This window comes from Ovis aries, chromosome 5 (assembly GCF_016772045.2).
Source record: "Ovis aries strain OAR_USU_Benz2616 breed Rambouillet chromosome 5, ARS-UI_Ramb_v3.0, whole genome shotgun sequence".
NCBI classification, from domain to species: Eukaryota; Metazoa; Chordata; class Mammalia; order Artiodactyla; family Bovidae; genus Ovis; species Ovis aries.
In genome coordinates, this window is record NC_056058.1 from 37,450,587 (window position 1) to 37,467,246 (window position 16,660).

General features: G+C 39.3%; 1 pseudogene; it reads right to left on the bottom strand.

The window, feature by feature from the left end:
* Nucleotides 1-11,868: 11,868 nt before the first annotated feature.
* On the bottom strand, nt 11,869-13,015 carry LOC114115005 (mitochondrial fission factor-like; annotated as a pseudogene).
* Between the last annotated feature and the right edge of the window lie 3,645 nt (nt 13,016-16,660).

Here is a 16,660-nt window from a genome sequence, read left to right on the forward strand (position 1 = left end):
TAGCCCACTAGGCTACTCTGTCCATAGAATTCTCCAGGCAAGAATACTGGAGTGGGTAGTCATCTTCCTTCTCCCTGGATCTTTCTGACCCAGGGATTGATTCCAGGTCTCTGGCATTGCAGATAGATTCTTTATCCTCTGAGCTACCAGGGAAGCCCAAGGCAGACAACTCAATAATTCTTATAATTGCTATTGCCCCTATACTATTCAAGTGCTTCCTGCTACTGCATAAGCTAGTGTTTGACCTCTATCTGAACCTCATCCGAATTCACCACCAGTGAGAGTTTTTCCCTAGATCCAAGGGCTGTGTTCTTTGTTCTATTTCACCACCTTGTCTTTCTAGGAAGGAATGATAAGGGACAAAGTTCCACAGTTTTGCTTGTTTCATGTTGTAACTTTTCTTTGCAATATATTGGGGAAAAATGTCCAATAAATACCAATAAATACTTGCATAAAACCAATCCTCATTATTTGTGGGGATTCTGCATTTACAAATTTAGCTACTCATTAAAATTTATTTGTTGTTATTGTTCAGTTGCTCAGTCATGTCTGACTCTTTGCAATCCCATGGATTGCAGCGTGGCAAGCTTCCCTGTCCTTCACTAGCATGAGTTTGCTCAAACTCATGTCCATTGAGTCAATGATGCCATCCAACCATCTCATCCTCTGTCACCCCTTTCTCCTCCCAAATCAATCCTCATAGTGCCTTCATGCTCATTCATGGATGTGAGCACAGCAGCTAAAAAATTTCTCAATCAATGTGTACATTCCCACCTGAAGTCAAGCAAGGCAATGCTCTGCCTTCTTGTTCCAGCTCGCATACTATAAAGAAGTGCCTTTTTCACAGTGTATTTAATAATATTTTTTGGGCCTTTTTTTTGGTGACTTCACTGTTGTTGTTTTTTTTTTAACAATGTTATCAATGAGGGGACAGCTCTTTAAAAATTTTTTTTGCTATAAAAGTTGTTAATGGGTTTTACAGTTTTGTATTTATTTCAATTTGGTGTTCAACTGTATAAGAGAAAACTAGCTAAGTAAAACACGAAGTAATCAATAAAGACAAAGCACAGGTTAAAGAAAAATAAAAAATTAAGTCAAAGAATAAAACTAAGATCTTGTTCTTTGGAAAGACTAACAAGTAAGCTTTACACTGGAGTGATTTTTAGGAATGAGACACATACAATATGAGGAACAAAAATGGAATTTAATGGACAACAATATAACAGTTAATGTAAAAGCCCAAGCCAAAGATTATTTTCCAGGTAAATATAAACTATAAAAAACAAGCTCAATAATAGAAAACTAAGTAGACCAATGTGCAAAAAAGTGTTAACATAGCAGGCCTGAAGCTGCTCTTTTCAGAAAGACCTACTTTCAGCTTGGCTCTTGGCTGGCATCTGAGACCTTGGCACTTGACCTATTCTCCTCGCAATTTTTTTTTTCTTGGAAATTTTAAGCTATATAATTTTTAAAATTTTATTTACTTTAATGGAGGATAATTACTTTACAGTATTGTAATGGTTTTTGCTGTACATCAACATGAATCAATCACAGGCATACATGTGTCCCTTCCCTCTTGAACACCCCTCTCACCCCCCTCTCCCCCCCCACGCTCCAGGCTGTCAGACAGCACCAGCTTTGGGTTCTGCAGGTCATATGTCAGACTCCCACTGGCCATCTGTTTTACATACGGTAATACATATGCCTCAATGCTATTCTCTCAAATCATCCCACCCTCTCCTTCTCCCACTGTGTCCAAAAGTCTATTCTTTATGCCTGCGTCTTCTTTGCTGTCCTGCATGTTGGATCATAAGTACCATCTTTCTAGATCCCACATATATGCATTAATATATGATATTTGTGTTTCTCTTTCTGACTTATTTAGGTTCATCCACCTCCTTAGAACTGACTCAAATGCATTCATTTTTATAGCTAAGTAATACCCCATTGTGTATATGCACCCCAACTTCCTTATCCATTCATCTGCCGATGGACATCTAGTTTGCTTCCATGTCCTAGCTATTGTAAATAGTGCTGCAATGAACACTGGGGTACATGTGTACAGTGTAAGAGGGTTACCTTTTCTCCACTCCCTCTCCAGCATTTATTGTTTGTTGACTTTTTGATGAAGGCCATTCTGACCAGTGTAAGATGATACCTCATTGTGATTTTGATTTGCATTTCTCTAATAATGTTGAGCATCGTGTTTATTAGCCATCTGTATGTTTTCTCTGGAGAAATGTTTAGGTCTTCTGCCCACTTTTTGATTAGGTTGTTTGTTTTTCTGGCATTGAGCTGCTTATATATTTTGGAGATTAAGTCTTTGTCAGTTGTTTCATTTGCTATTATTTTCTCCCATTCTGAGAGTTGTCTTCTCACCTTTCTTATAGTTTCCTTAGTTGTGCAAAAGCTTTTAAGTTTAATTGGGTCCCATATGTTTATTTTTTAATTTCCTTAGGAGGTGGATCATAGAGGATATTTCTTTAATAACTTTAATTTAATTGCTTTAATTACTTTAAGGAGGTGTATCATAGAGGAGATGCTGTGATTTATGTCAGAGAGTGTTCTGCCTATGTTTTCCTCCAAGAGTTTTATAGTTTCTGGTCTTACATTTAGATCTTGAATCCATTTTGAGTTTACCTTTGTGTGTGGTGTCCCAAAGTGTTCTAAGTTCATTCTTCTCTGTGTAGTTGTCCAGTTTTCACAGCACCTCTTGTTGAAGAGACTGTCAAAACAGTATAGTACTGGTACAAAACCAAATACAGATTGATGGAACAGGATAGAAAGCTCAGAAATAAATCCATGCTCTATGGCCAATTAAATTAGGACAGGAAGGCAAGACTACACAATATTGGAGATAGTCTCTTCAACAAATTATTCTGGGAAAACTGAACAGCTACATGTAAAAACTGAAATTAGATCATTCTTTAACAGCCTACACAAAAATAAGCTTAAAATAGATTAAAGACTTATATATGAGATGGAACACTATAAAACTCCTAGCAGAAAACATAGGCACCACACTCTCTGACATAGTTCACAGGAATATGCTTTTCAATCTTTCTCCCAGAATAATGGAAATAAAACAAAAATAAGCAAATAGGACCTACTTAAACTCAAAAGCTTTTGCACAGCAAAGGAAACTAAACAAAATGAAAAGACAACCCACAGACTGGAAGAAAATAATTGCAACTGATATGACTAGAAACAGTGACAGATTTTACTTTCCTGGGTTCCAAAATCACTGCAGATGGTGACTGCAGCCATGAAATTCTTTAAAAGACACTTGCTCCTTGGAAGAAAAGCTATGATGAACCTAGACAGCTTATCAAAAAGCAGAGATGTTACTTTGCCAACAGAAGTCTATCTAGTCAAAGCTATGGTTTTTCCAATGTTTCATGTATGGATGTGAGAGCTGGACCATAAAGAAAGCTGAGCGCTGAAGAACTGATGCTTTTGAACTGTGGTGATGGAGAAGACTCTTGTCCCTTGGACTGCAAGGAGATCCAACCAGTCCATCCTAAAGGAAATCAATCCTGAATATTCATTGGAAGGACTGATGTTGAAGCTGAAACTCCAATACTTTGGCCACCTGATGTGAAGAACCGAATCATTAGAAAAGACCCTGATGCTGGGAAAGATTGAAGGCAGGAGGAGAAAGGGGACAACAGAGGATGAGATGGGTAGATAGCATCACTGACTTGATGGACATGAGTTTGAGCAGGCTCTGGGAGTTGGTGATGGACAGAGAAGGCTGGCGTGCTTCAGTCCAGGGGTCACAAAGAGTCGGACTCAACTGAGCAACTGAACTGAACTGAACTGAACTGATGTGACTCCAAAATTTACAAACAGCGTATGAGACTTAACATCATGAAAACAACCCAATGAAAAAAATGGGTGGAAAACCTAAATAGACATTTCTCCAAAGAAGCCATAGAGAAGGCCAAAGTCACATGAAAAAATGCTCAGCATCACTAATGATTAGAGAAATGCAAATCAAAACTACAGTGAGATATCACCTCACACCAGTCAAAATGGTTATCATCAAAAAATCCACAAACAATAAATCCTGGGGAGGGTATGGAGAGAAGGGAACCCTCCTATGCTGTTGGTGGGAATGTAAATTGGTACATTGTAATATTATTAATATTCAGACATGAAAGCTTGAAATAATGCCATTTGCAGCAACATAGATGCCCCTAGAGACTGTCATACTGAGTGAAGTAAGTCAGACAGAGCAAGACAAATATCATGTGATACTGTTTATATGTGGAATCTAAAATATGTTACAAAAGAACTTATTTACAAAACAGAGATAGAGTCACAGATGTAGAAACAAACTTTTGGTTACCGAGGGTGGAGGGGGAGGGGTAATTTGGGAAACTGGGATTAAAAAATATACACTACATAAAATAGATAACTAATAAGAACCTAGTGTATAGCACAGAGAGCTCTACTCAATGCTCTGTAATGACCTATATGGGAAAAGAATCTAAAAAATTAATGGATATATGTATAAATGATTCACTTTGCTGTACACCTGAAACTAACACATTGTAAATCAACTACATGTGTGCTAAACCGCTTCAGTCGTGTCCGACTCTTTGTGACCCTATGGACTGTAACCCGCCAGGCTCCTCTGTCCATGGGATTCTCCAGGGAAGAATACTGGAGTGGGTTGCCATTTCCTCCTCCAGGGCATCTTCCTGACCACACTCCAATAAAAATTTAAAAAACAAACAAGTTGACCCCCCAAAACTTTCTTTTTGGAGAACATTCCAAGGACAGGGGATGTTATATGCTTAGATCCTGAAGTGGGATGAAGATGCCCTGTTGATGTATAGGAAGAAATCTAGAGACAAAAGTGCAATGAAAATTTAAAAAATTATAGTTCTGTCTTATTTTTTCCTTGAAATTAGTAAAAAAAAGGACAAGTAAATTATTTTCCCAAATTCAATGGTTATTTTGGGGGTGACAACCTTCTTCCTATGAGTTATAATATACAAATTAAAAAAAAAGTTGACAGCATTTGCCTTAGTTCAAAAGTAAAATACTTCGGTCCCAACAAAACAAGAGTGAATTGATCAATAGAAGCATATCCACAGAAGACACTTGACCAACTTGGACAAGGGCCTTATATATCAGTTATAAATATACTCTTTCCTTTGTACAAGATAGTTAGAGGAAATTATGAGCGTAAGTCAGGCGCTCCTGAGCACATTCTAAAAGCTGGGACACATCAACTCCTCTGGTTGGTTTCTGAGGGGGATGTGGGGTGATGGATGCCCTTGACCTCTGCGTCATTATGCAAACAGAGCGTCGTGGTATTCCACTGAGACTCCTGGAGACTTCTATACTCTCTCACAGTGCAATGTTGTTGCTAGCATCCGGTGGCAGATGGGGGATGGAGACAGGATGAATGAGGGTTAGGGTCATTCCATCCCAGGAAGCCCTCTGCCCTTAGATGAAAACCCCAGTGGCAGCCCCTAGAGCCCTTGATGAGTTTGGGTCTGCTTCTTCTGCCTGATCTCTGGAGAGCCACTGAAGGACTTGGCACCCTTGGAACATCTGGAGCCCCTGGGCATCTTCTTCAGGGCACAGTGAGTAGGCCCCATGGGGAAGGGCCACTGAGCCCAGATTGGAGTGCTACAATCACATCTTGACATGATGCCAGTGACTACAACCTACCTAAGTGGCCTACCAACATGTCCTTAGCACACAACCAAGGGGTCTGGCAGAGCCCCATGCATCACTTGGAGTTTCCCAAACAGGCCCAAATGTCTTGACCTTCTTGAAGGATATTTCACCTTAAGGACTAGTGAATGGAGCCCTAAGTTGGCCACACAGTCAAGTGAGTTCTCACAAAACTCATAATCTCCTCCTAGAAAGCAATATTGGACAAGGGATGCAATTCTCATATTTTTTGCCTTGTACACGACTGAAGCAACTTAGCTGCGGCAGCATGTTATATTGTCAAAGAAACTGTGAAGGAAGAAACATCTGTTGCAAATTTGCCAGGTGGAACAGGAGGCCTGTTGTCATTCAGTTGCTGAGTGTAGTCCAATTCTTTGAGACCTCATGGTCTGCAGCGCACCAGGCTTCCCTCTCTCACACCATCTCTCAGGAGTTGGCCCAAGTTCGTGTCCCTTGAATGCCATCCAACCATCACATCCTCTGATGCCATCTTTTCCTTCTGCCTTCAATCTTTCCCAGCATCAAGGTCTTTTCCAGTGAGTTGGCTCTTCACATCAGGTGGCCAAAGTATCGGAGCTTCAGCTTCAGCATCAGTCCTTCCGAGTATTCAGGATTGATTTCCTTTAAGATTGACTAGTTTGATCTCCTTATTGTCCAAGGGACTATCAAGAGTCTTCTCCAGCACCACAGTCTGAAAGCATCAATATTTTGACACTCTGCCTTCTTTATGGTCCAGCTCTCATATCTGTACATGACTACTGGAAAGACCACAGCCTTGACTATATGGACCTTTGTCAGCAAAGTGATGTCTTTGCTTTTTAACACACTGTCTAGGTTTGTCATAGCTTTCCTTCCAGGAAGCAATGGTCTTCTAATTTCATGGCTGCAGTCACTATTCCACAGTGATTTTAGAGCCCAAGAAGAGGAAATCTGTCATTGCTTCCACCATTTCCCCTTTGATTTGCTATGAAGTGATTGGACCAGATGCCATGATCTTAGTTTTTTGAAAGTTGAGTTTTAAGCCAGCTTTTTCTGCTCTCCTCCTTCACCCTCATCAAGAGGTTCTTTAGTTTCTATATGTGGGTCATGAGTTAACAGTTAGAACCTTGTATAGAACAACTCACTGGTTTAGGATTGAGAAGACCTACTAATGCTCAACCAAAAGATGATGCCTGTAAAAATTAATACACAGAAATCTCAACTGTTGATAAAAATGGAGGCAGGAGGCCAGAAGGGGGAGCTCTAACACCCTACAACCATAGTGGAATGTGAAAGACTTCTCTTGCCTGGCAGGAGTCAATGAAAGATGGTTACAGTGCAATCAATGAGAAGCTACTATAGTTTGAACTCTTTCCTTCTCCACCCCCACCCCGCCCCAATAAATAAGTTCTCTCTTTATTGCAAAAGATTTCATGTGGCTTGCCATGGTTGCTGATGCCAAATTGCAATTCTTTGATGATCATGAACAAACCCATTTTTGCTGGAGAAATAACTGTCAGTCTATTTAAGGTCAGCATTTTTGGCCCACATAGGGATCCAGAGAAGACCTCCAACAACTGGAAGGTGGGTGCTCAAACAGTTGTGATACCAGCACTGAGCTCACTGATGCTTGATGCTTTTCTTAGGGACCCTGGGGTTTGAAGGTTAGGTCTTTCTCCTGGATCGGAGTTGCCCTCTTTGCTTTGCGGATCTCCAGGTTTTATTCAGGATCGATATTAAAGTTTTTTTTTAATTTTTATTTATTTATTATTATTATTATTTTTTTTATATTAAAGTTTTATCCTTTCTGATTAAAGCCTTGTTTATCTTCAAGTACTCTTTTGGCACATTGACCTGACTTGAAATCAAGCTGTTCCAACTGGAATTCCCTCACTTTCAGCTTGATTCCTTTTGGAACAGGGACTCTTCTATCAGATCTGTGCTGTTAAGCATTCAACCTGAGCCCTTGAAACTGGCTCGTGTTAATGCCTGCAGGGTTTTTGAGCTGTTAGGGCTTTTTGTAAATTGTTCTTCTACTCTAGAGAAAAACTTCTGGGAAATAGGATCCCAGTTACCTAAATATTTTGCAGGAGCATTTGCCCCTGCCTCCCTCAACCACAGGGACACTGGATTTTATGTTTAAAAACTGTGGTCCTTCCTCATGTGCATTTCTGTGTAGACCTGAGGCAGGAGATAGATGGGCTCCAGGCCAGACATTTACAACTAGCCTCTTCATATTTCTTGAGGCAGAGTATAGATGGACTCCAGATCAGAAGTTTACAGCCAGCCTCCTGTTTATACTTCAAGATAGAAATAACAACAAGAACAGGGTAAATAGCTGGACTTTGTCTCTTGTGGACACTTTAAGATAACAATAATGACAGGGACAGACAGGGATTAAGCACTGCCTGGGTAAAAGATCAAGAGGTCACGTATTTCTCATCGTTGGGGTCAGGGAGACCTTGACTGCACATGTGCAGAAAGGTTCTGTGGGGTCAAAAAGGGAGGGGATGCCAAACCATAATAAGTATTACTAACTTCCAAAGGCCCTTGTGCGAAAATCCATCTTGGCTAAAGGATGTGCATGCACAGAGGGAAGGGCCCTGAGTCAAAGAACAAAGCAGGTTGATTGGGCAGAGAAAAACAAAGACATGGAAGACTGCCCTCTTACAAATGATTTAAACTTCCCTGGAGAAAAGGGAACGCTCTTGCACTGTTGGTGGGAATATAAATTGATACAGCCACTATGGAAGAGGTATGGAGATTCCTTAAAAAACTAGGAATAAAACCACCATATGACCCAGCAATCCCAATCCTAGGCATATACCCTGTGAGGAAACCGAAATTGAAAGAGACATATGTATCCCATTGTTCACTGCAGCAGTATTTACAATAGCTAGAACATGAAAGCAATCTAGATGTCCATCGACAGATGAATGGATAAAGAAGTTGTGGTACATATACACAATGGAATATTACTCAGCCACACCTTTTGAGGTAGATGAATCTAGAATCTATTATACAGAGTGAAGTAAGTCAGAGAAAGATAAATATCATATTCTAATGTGTATATATAGAATCTTAAAAATGGTGCTGAAGAATCTGTTTACAGGGCAGCAGTGGAGAAACAGACATAGAGAATAGACTTACGGACACAGGGAGAGGGGAGGAGAGGGTGAGATGTATGGACAGGGTAACATGGAAGCTTACATTACCGTATGTAAAATAGCCAACAGGAGTTTGCTGTATGGCTCAGAAAGCTCAAACAAGGGCTTTGTATCAACCTAGAGGGGTGGGATGGGGAGGGAGATAGGAGGGAGGTTCAAAAGGGAGGAGATATATGTATACCTATGGCTGACTCATATTGAAGTTTGACAGAAAATAACAAAATTCTGTAAAGCAGTTATCCTTCAATAAAAAAATGAAAAAAAAAGCGCATCTTTTATTGGTAGCATATAGTTGAATATGGCTTTTATATGTAGTCTGACATTCTTTGCTATTTAGTTGAAATAAATATTTCATTTACATTTTAAAAAAATAAAGAAAAGTGATGTCTTTGCATACTGAGAATATATATAAAAAAAACAAAACAAAACAAAACAAAAAAGAAATAGTGTCACTCCTTCCTCCCACCTCCAGCCTTAAACAATCACTAATCCACTTTCTGTCTCCACAGATTTGCTCTATTTAACATTTCATATAAATGGAATCATATAACATTGGCTTTTTTGGGACTAGCTTCTTTCACGTAGCATAATGTCTTCAAGGTTCATCCATACTGCAATGTTTGTCCCTTTATGTCTTTTATGAGTGAACAATATATGATGTATGGATACATCACATTTTGTTTACCCATTGTTTGAGCTGCTATAGTCCACTTTTTGCTGGTTCCACTTTCACCTTCTCTGGACCAAGATCAATATCTCCTGTTCTCTGTCTTATTCATTGCCATCCAGTCCTCTCAGATCTGCCAACTCTTCTCAATGGTATCCTTGACAAAATACCTACAGGGACCTTTAAAGCTGGTGTCTGCTTTCACCTAGATGGCAACTCCGTGTGGTAATCTAGCTGACTGTCAAGTCGAACACATGCTTTGTGGCATCAACAACTATAAAGTCAACTATTAGAGTGGAAGGACTTCCCTAGTGGCTCAGACTGTAAAGAATCTGACTGCAATGCAGAAGACCTAAGTTCAGTCCCTGGGTTGGGAGATCCCCTTGAGGAGGGCATGGGAACCCATTCTAGTATTCTTGCCTGGAGAATCCCCACGGACAGAGGAGCCTGGCAGGCTACAGTCCATGGGTTCACAAAATGTCAGACACGACTGAGTGACTAAGCACAGCACATTAGAGTGGAAATCCCAGGGCAGGTGGCATGCATGGTCTCCAGTGATTCCTCTTTGTATATGTTGAAGTATGCAGGGCCCTCTAGAACCCATCATCCATCCTTTCAGTTTCTCTGTGTCTGAGCCTCTATCTTATGTTTTAGGAGTTTCCCCAAAAGAAATAACACAATCTTCCCAGAAAATAACAGATGTTTCCATTTGCAGCCTCCTCACTGCTCTTCTGGAATCAGATATACTCATTCAGACTCTCAATCTGGACATAGAAACAAGAAACTTGAAATCAAGCAACAGCTAATCGAATTTACCTCAGTGGGGCTCTGAGCTCAATTTCCTGTCCTCCTAAATGCTACAGGAGAGATGAAAACAAACAAACAAACCACAACCCTCTATTGCAGACAGCTAAGAACCTGACATGATAGAGCCCTGTGTTTGTGTTAGAAGGGGCAAATGACCCAGTGTAAGATGGTGATCAGGTGTTCTAAAATTGCCTCTCTGCAAAGTAAGATTTTTAAGATCAACTGAGGCAAACAAATGATTAAAGAAAGATAAAATAGCTCCTGGAGACTCACGTTCTTCTTCCCCAGCCTCTTTGTCTCAGGCTCTGCCTCTAGCACTGTCTTGTTCCCCTCTTCTGGGGACTAGTGCTCAGACCCTGCCTCCAGGGTCACCTTTTCCCTTCCCCCTTTATACTGCCTATTCCTCCTCTGTACTCTCAGTTTCCCCACACTAATTTTCTCACTGAACTTCCGTTTCCTCCTGAAGCTCTCCTCATCCCATTTTCTTCTGAACCCCTCAGAACCTGTCCCTTTGAATTAAGTAAGCTTTCTGAGAATCCAGAGGTTAAACTCTTAAATTTTTATATTCTTTGGACTAAAACTGAACTGTAAGCATTCTTCAAAGTGTTTCTCAAAGTAAACAAAGATCCTCACAGATTTGCTAAGGAATTTAATATATCAGTCTTACCAATCTTGTTTCTTTGATCTATATCAGTTAGATCATAAGCTTGTTGGTGAAGGCCATTGCCAGCATTGAATGAAAATTTCTGATTGGGAAAGTCCTGAAAGGTCTAGAATTAGAACCAGGAGAGCAACATTCTAACTTATACCATCAGGCCCAAGAAATCCCTAGATGACTTCATTGGGCAATTTCTAGCACTTTTCCAAAGCTTAAGGGTTGGAATAAAGGAACAAAACTCATGCTTACATACAAACATCTGATGAATCTGTTCATCGCTATTATAATCAACTTCAGGTTATTTTAAAGAGAATTCTGGTCTTCTTTCAGATGTTGATCCCACTCATGTAGATTTAACTCTGATTATTAATGGTCTGAACAAGGATCTAGTAAAAAGGAACAGGGTGTAATGGGAAACTGTCCACTCCAGATTTAGTTAATCTGATAAACCAGCTCTCTCACACCCTGGATGAGTCACCTAAAAGGAATACTGCCAAAATTCTTAATCTTAAATTTCAGCAAATAAAATTTCCTAAAAGAAACAAAAACCTTCCTAGTTTCTGTTATTAGTGCAAAGAGGACACTGGAAAAGAGATTGTTAACAGACTCAAGCGTTTCAGGCACCATCAGCCCTCTAACCGGTCTTTCCAACTTCTTCCCAATTTCCAGTTGTGGGGCTCCAAGGAACTGTAGGGGCTTTTCTCAATCCTTCCTCTTAATCAGCTCAGAGAACCATTCCTCCAGATTTGAGATGGATCTCTTCTAGTCCATCTGAGCCACTCTTGATGCTCAACCCCACTACTAGAAAGCAGTCCCTTCCTTGAGTTCAAATACTGGGGATCTCTAATGAGATTCACAAGAGATTCCTGTCTGTGAACTGATCCCCTGTTGTTTGGGCCCTTTGAGAGACACACACTCTTTTCTCCTTAGTTCCTCTACTGCCCTTCATATATTACGCTAATAATTCTTCTTAAAGTAGTATCATGCTGAAATTACTTTCTTCTGAAAAGGGAAAATAATTCTGGAATTTGACAGTAGTCATCAAAGCAGCCAACCAGATGAATTAAGTGACTCTTTGACATCTTTTTTTTTTTAAGTTTGCAAATTCTTTATATTTCCAGCTATTGAGACAACATTTCTGAGTTGAAGTTACCTCTAGCAGCAAAACCAGAGCCAGCTATTAAGCAGCCAGAATGCTACAGTATACATGACCATTTATTTTTAGCATGTTCTTTGTTCTCCTCTTCCAGAAGCTGCAGACATCTATTTAATTTATCTGTAGTCATAATGAAGCTGTATCTACAACTGTCATGTCTCCTGAAGTTCCTTCAATCATTGCATATATATTTGAAAAGCCATAGATGGAGTCAGTTCTAACCAGCTGTCCATTTTGGTGAACAGCATTTTCACTCATAGAGAGCTTTATTTTTAGCCTGCCAACTGCATGGATTTCTTCATTTTGAGGGGATGGAGGAGGTCCTTCTAAATCCAGAAAATGTAGTGGTCTTTCACTTAGGGTAAGTACAGGAGGTGGTATTTTTAGTTCCATAGGCTTAAAGGGAGTTGACTGTGTAAGGTCTGGTCTTGAAATCTGCTGGTCTTGAAAACGGAATGTTCATTATTTCCTGCTACAATTCTCTCTGGAAGCTGCATAATCACACTAGCATTTGAAACTCCTTGGAATCCTTGTTCCAGGTCAGCATTTGTTGGTGCTATCTTTCATTTTTCCAGGACCCTCACTTACTGACCTTTGGTGTATTCCATTTCCTGCTGAATTTGACTAATTTCTGCCATCTCAGCAGCAGTAGAAGGAAATGCTGCCCTACTCACTACATGTATACTAACTACTGCTTGCTTTCTGGCATTCTCTGCTTCTTAGCTTCCTATTAAATCCTTTAACTTGCCTCAATATGCATGTGCTGGACTAAGAGCCACTTCTGTCCCCATGGGTCCACTGGAGGGTCCCCAGCAAGGGCCACCACCCACTGGCCCTCCTTTTTGACATCTTTTATCAGCTCTGTCTCTGAGCTGATTCTGGAAACACTGATCATTTATCTTTATTAAATCAACTACTGCCCTCCTTATAGACAAAATTGCCAATTGATACTGACAAAATTCACAGTGTACTATCCATTGATTCAAATAGATCCCTCAAAACCCCTTCCCAGAATTAAGCAATATAAGTAAAGAATCCCTTCATGGCATAAAGCCCATGATAGGACATTACAAGTCTCAAAGACCCATTTCTTGGAATAGTTCCTGTAATATCCCTATTTTACTAATGAGAAAAACTGAGGGCTGAGGGTGGAGGTTTACTGAGGACCACAGAACAATAAACAATGTTGTTATCTTGCCACACCCTGTTCTTAACACTCATACTTTACTAACATCCATTCCCACTGGATGTAAATGTTCCACTGTAATTCAATTTATGCAATGCATTTTTTAGTATTTCAGCTGATGGACTATTGTGTATCATTTTTGCCTTCACCTTGGAATAAAGCCAATTCACCTGGACAGTAATGCCTCAGGGTTTTACTGAGAGTTCTTATTTCTCACAAATCCTCAAGGCTGATCTAGATAATATAAAGTTCCCGGAAATTCTACTTTGTTGCAATATGTGGATGATTTGCTTTTTTGCTGTCCTCAGGCCTCTTCACAGGAAGGCAGCATCCACTTGCTAAAGCTTTTAGCACTAAAGGGACACGAGGTTGTCAAGGAAAATCGTAGTTTGCCCAAACCCAGGTTTGATATTTAGGGCATCTGATATCAGAACAAGAGTTATACCGAGTTACAGATAGGTTTTATGGTGTCTTTAAGTGTCTCCAAACCCTGTCTCTTAGCTTGCCTATTCTGGATATTTTGCATAAATGGAGTCATACAATGCATAACCTTTGTGTCTGACTTCCTTCACTTAGCATAATGTTTACAAGGGTCATCCATGTTTTGGCATGTATCTACATTTTATTCCTTTTTATTGCTGAATAATATTTCACTGTATGGATATACTACATTTTATTTATCCATTCACTGAGTGATAGATACTTGAGTTGTTTCCATCTTTTGGCTATGATGATTAGTGCTTCTTTGAACAGTGTGAACAGGTTTTTGTGTAAACAATTGTTTTCAGTTCTCTTGGGTATATACCTAAGAGTTGAATTTCTTGGTCTACGGTAATTCTGTATTTAACATGACTAAACTGTTTTCAATAGCAGCAGCACCTTTTAACAGTTCCATCATTCATGCACAAGGGTTCAATTTCTTCACATCCTTACCAACATCTGTTATTAAAACATAGCCATGTGCTATTTTTGGATTTATTATATCACATAATGGATCTTATATATCTCATTGTGGTTTTGACTTGCATTTCTTACATTATGATTAATGATGTTGAACATCTTTTCATTTGGCTATTGGCTGTTTGTATATTTTCCTTAGGGAAGTGTCTACTTTGCCCCCCTTTTAATGGCATTGTGTTTTTTAATTCAATTGTGTTGCATTACGAATTTTTTAAAAAATGGTTCAGACTTGAGGCTTTTAGAAAATATTTGCAAATATCATGTTCCATTCTATGAGATGTCCTTTTAATTCTCTTGCCAGTGTCTTTCAATACACAAAAGTCTTAATTTCAATGATGTTCAATTCATTGACATTTTCTTTGCTTGTATTTTGTGTCATATCTAAGAAAATGTTGCCTAATTCGAGGTCATGCAGATTTTCACCTACGTTTTCTTCTAAGAATTTTATAGTTTTTAAAAGTAGTTTTAGCACTTACCTTTAGGTTTTGATTCATTCAGAGTTAATTTTTGTATGTGTTGTAAAGTAGGTGTCCAGAATCATTTTTTTTTCTTCTTTTGCATGTGGATATCCAGTAGTTTCAGCATTAGCCACTGATGAGACTATTTTCCCCACTGAACAGTCTTTTTACTCTTGTAAAAAATCAATTTTACAATTTTTTTTGGTAGACTCTCAATTTGATTCCATTAAACTACATATTTTTCTACATGCCAGTACCACACTGTTCTGATTACTGTAGCTTTGTAGTAAGTTTTGAACCTGGGAAATGTTCTACTAGATGTGTTCTTTTTCCAGATTGTTTTCACTGTGTGGGATCCCTTGCAATTACATAGGAATTTTAGGATCTGCTTTTCCACTTCTGCAGAAAAGCTATTGGAATTTTGATAATGATTGTATTGAATTTGTAGATCATTTTGGTAGCATTGTTATTTTAACAATATTATGTCTTCCAGTTCATGAATATCAAATGTTCTTTCCATTTATTTACATCTAGGTCTTCTTTAATATATTTCAACAGTGCTTTGTAGTTTTCAGTGTATAAGTCTTGGGCTTACTTGGTTAAATTTCTCCTTAAATACATTATCCTTTTTGATGCTATTGTACATGAATTTTCCTTTTATATTTTCTGTTACGTGCATGTAAAAATAAAACTGATTTTTATGTGCTGGTCTTGTATCCTGAAACACTGTAAACTCACTTGAAAGTTCAAATTGATTTTTGATGGTTGTTTGGGTTTCTATATATAGAGTCATGTCATTTGAAAATTGAGAAAATTCTTGCTTTCTAGTTTGAATGCCTTTTATTTCTTTTCCTTGCCTAATTGCTCTGACTACAACTTCCAGTACAGTCTTGAATAAAAGTAGCAAAATCAAGCATCCTGTTTGTTCCTAATCTTAGGGGGAAAGCTGCCAGCTTTTCATTCTTCAATATGAGATTAGCTGTGGATTTTTCATAATGTACTTTATCATGTTAAGGAATAGAAGGAAATTTCCTTCTATTCCTGGTTTGCTCTGTAATTTTATCATGAAAGTTTACTGAATTTTGTGGAACGTTTTTCCTGCATCAAGATGGTGTGTGTGTGTTTTGCCTTCATTCTACCAGTGCAGTGCATTATATTGATTGATTTTCTCATGTTGTACATATCCTCAATTTCTGGGATAAATCCCACACAGTCATAGTTTTTTATCCCACATTTCTGTTAACTTGGCTAGGAGTTGGGCAACCATAGGTGCCAGTCTTCAAATTCCTCTAGTATCCTTGTCTTTGTCTCCACTACTGACAAAACACTAAACACTCCTGAAGTGAAAGTGAAAGTCGCTCAGCTGAGTCCAGCTCTGCGACACAGAATTCTCCAGGCCAGAATACTGGAGTGGGTAGCCTTTCCCTTCTCCAGGGGATCTTCCCAACCTAGGGATGGAAGCCAGGTCTCCTACACTGCAAGTGGAACACTCCTCAAGGAGTCTGTATCTTGCAGCTCCTTCTGCTGTAATCTGTAGAGTTGCTGGTGTGATGGCAAGTTCTGGGGTGGGGGTCAGGGTGTGGTGGAGTCTATAATTTTCCAATTAAACCTGTCTTAATGGGACTGTCTAGGACAGATATTTATCCAGTGGTACAGCTTTCTCCCAAGTTCCTTGCCCTGTGCTCTCTCCTCTGACTGCAGCATTCCTAATCTTTTTCCTTGAATAACCCCCCACCCCCCAACTCCATGTTTATTTTTTCCCCCTCCTTAGTGAGACAGGAAGGTTAGATGGGGCTAAAGTAGGAGGAATGTCCTTATCTCAGCTAGCATAAGACTTTGGTAAAATCTTTTCCCCAGGAGAGCAGATATTTTTGGTGAACTCTAGATGTGTTTCACAGTGGTTATCCTTCATCTCTTAGAGCACTGAG